The sequence below is a fragment of the Colobus angolensis genome, unplaced genomic scaffold (assembly GCF_000951035.1).
Source record: "Colobus angolensis palliatus isolate OR3802 unplaced genomic scaffold, Cang.pa_1.0 Scaffold30, whole genome shotgun sequence".
NCBI classification, from domain to species: Eukaryota; Metazoa; Chordata; class Mammalia; order Primates; family Cercopithecidae; genus Colobus; species Colobus angolensis.
The window spans coordinates 12,387,323-12,390,677 of NW_012116266.1; positions in this window are offsets into that span (position 1 = coordinate 12,387,323).

The following is a 3,355-nucleotide window of genomic DNA, read 5'->3' on the forward strand; positions in this document are numbered from 1 at the left end:
AGTTGTTTTCACTGATGGTTCTCTCTCTGTCTCTCTCTCTCAATCTCTCTCCTGCTTCTCTCTCTCCCTCCCTCCCTCCCTCCCTCTCTCCCCCACCTTCCTTCCTCCCTCCCTCCTTCCCTCCCTCCCTCGCTCCCTGTGAGTCACAAACCCAGTAGGCAAGCCTGAGCAGAGCAGGAAGGCAGCCCAGTTGGGGCTGAGGCCTCAGGAAGGAAGTCAGGAAGGCAGCCTAGTAAGGGTTGGAACCCCACTCAAGGAGAGTGTCCTAAATGTGTATGCCCCAGGCAACAGAGCTGTGATATATGTGGAGCAAAACTGTTAGAACTGAAAAGATAAACAGAAATCCACAATTTCAGTGGGAGACTTTAGCACCTCCCTCTCAACAATTGGTAGAACAATGAGACTGAAAATTGTCAAGTATATAGAAAAAGTCAGTAACATAATCAACCAAGCGGATCTTCTACAATAAGAACACTCCACCGAGCAACATCAGAATACATATTTAGTTCAAGAGTTCAAGTGCCCATGAATGTTCACCAAGATAAACAATATCTTGAAGCATAAAACAAAATTCAAAAAACATAAAGGAATTGAAATCATACAGGGCGTGTTTTCTAGCCACAATGGAATAAAACTAGAAATCAATAATAGAAAGATACCAGGAAAATCTCCAACACTAGGAAATTAAAACCAGACTTGTAAATAATTCATGGGTTAAAAGGAAAGCCTCAAGGGAAATTCAAAAAATATCTTGGACTGAATGAAAATGAAAGTACAACAAAGTGAAATTTGGGGACTCAGCTAAATTATGCTGAGAAAGAAATTTTTAGCACCAAATGGTTACATCAGAAAAGAGAAAAGTCTCAAGTCAGTAATCTAAGCTTCCACTTCAAGAATCTGGAGAGAGCAAATTTAATTCAAAATAAGCAGAAAATTGTTATAAAGATGGAGGCAGAAATAAATGAAATTGAAAACCAATGAAGAAATTCAATGAAACAAAAATCTGATTTTTTGAAAAATCAGTAACATTGACAAACCTGTAGCTAAGAAAAAGAGAGAGGAAACATAAATTACCAATATCAGGAATGAAATAGGGGATGTCACCATAGACCTTGCAGATATTAAAAGGATAAAGGAATATTATGAATAACTCTATGTACATTAATTTGACAACTTGATAAAACAGACTCATTCGTTGAAAAACACAAACTACCTTCATTTACCCAATGTGAAGTCGATCATTTGAATAACCCTTTAACTATATTCAGAAATTTTAAATTTTTAAAATTTTAAAATTAACTATATTTAGAAATTTTAAAATTTTAAATTTTAAAACTTCCCCTAAAGAAATTTCCAGGCATGGATGATTTCACTGGAGAATTCTACCAAATACTTAAAGAATTAACATAATTCTACACAATCTTTTCTGGAAAATAGAATACAAGAGAATACTTTCCAATTCATTTATGAAGGTAATACCTTGATATTAAGTACTAAAGAGAGACAGACAGACACACACACACACACACACACACACACACATACACAGAGAGAGAGAGAGAGAGAGAGCGCAGTGTCTTTCATGAACATGAATGCAAAAATCTTTACAAATTACCAAATAGAATTCAGTGATACATACAGAGAATTATATACCATGACTAATGGAATTTACTACAGGGATGCAAGCCTGTTTCAATATTTGAAAATCAGTGTAATTCACTGTATTAACAGGCTAAAGAAGAAAAATCAGATTTATATCAACCAATACAGAAAACACTTTTGACAACATTTAACACTTATTTAAGACAATAAAACAAGCAAACAACAAAAACACAAAACAAAGCTCTCCTAGAAAAATTGGATAGAGGGGAACTTCCTCAACTTGATAAAGAACATGTAACAACTTGATAAAGGACAACTAATTTACTTAACAGTAAAAGACTAAGGCAAGGATGTCTTCTTATACCACTCCTATTCAACATTGTGCTAAAAGTTCTAGCCAGAGCAATTAGGCAAGAAAAGGAAATAAAAAGTATACAGATCAGAAAGGAATAAACAAAACTGTTCCTATTTGCAGATGACATTATTGTCTACGTAGAAAATCCCTAGTAATCAACCAAAAAATCCTAGAAGTCATAAGTGAGTTCATCAAGGTCACAAGACATGATATAAACGTATAAAAATCAATTGCATTTCTGTGTACTAGGAATGAATATGTAGATACCAAAATTAAAAGTACAATATTATTTTTAACTGCACTAAAAAATTGCTGTCAAGAACTCTGTGCTTAGTCCTAGATCCAAAAGACATGTGTTGAAACCACAAAATGGTGATGAAAGGAATCAAAGATCTAAAAAAAAAGGAGAGACATTCTGTATTCATGGATTAGAAGACTCAACATAGTAAAGATACCAAATTAATCTGTAGGTTTAACATAATTCTTATCAAAATTCTAGCAAGGTTTTTATAGACAGATGAAAGATTTTTCTAAAATTTTTATGGAATAGCAAAAGAACTAGAAAGCTAACACAATTTTGAAAAAGAACAACATGGGAAAAATCAGTCTACCTAATTTCAAGAATTATTATATAGCTTGAATATATAATATATATTTTATACTACTGTGTCAATACCTGACAGTCTTGTTAATACCTTACCCAGTAATCAAGACTGTGAAGTACTGGCAGAGTGATAGGCACATAGCTCAATGGAACAGAATAGACAGCTTAGACATATACCCACAAAAATATGCCCAACTGATTTTTGACAAAGGTGGAAAAGCAACTCAGCAAAGAGAAGGTCAAATTTTTAACAAATGATGCTGGAGCCACTGGACATCCATAGGCAAATAAAAAAAATCCTGACCTAAGTCTCATGCATTATACAAAAATTAACTCAAAATGGATCATAGATTTAAAGGTAAAACAAAAAAAAAACAAAGAAAATCCTTGGGATTTAGGACTAACCACAGAGTTCTTGACAGCAATTTAAAAAAAAAAAAAAAGATTGCTAAATTGGACTTCATTAACATTTAAAACTTTTGCTCTGTGAAAGACCCTGTCACCAGTCTGAAAAGACAAACGTTAAATTGCGAGAAAATATTTGCAAGTCACATATCTGACAAGATATGTGTCTAGAATATATCAAGAATTCTCAAAACTCAACAGATTTTTAAAAGATAACACAAATACTCCCATTAAGAAATGAGCAAAATATGGCTGGGTGCGATGGCTCACACCTGTAATCCCAGCACTTTGGGAGGGCAAGCGGGGCAGATCTCTTGAGGCCGACAGTTTGAGACCACCCTGGCCCACATAGTGAAACCCTGTCTCTGCTAAAAATACAAAAATTAGTC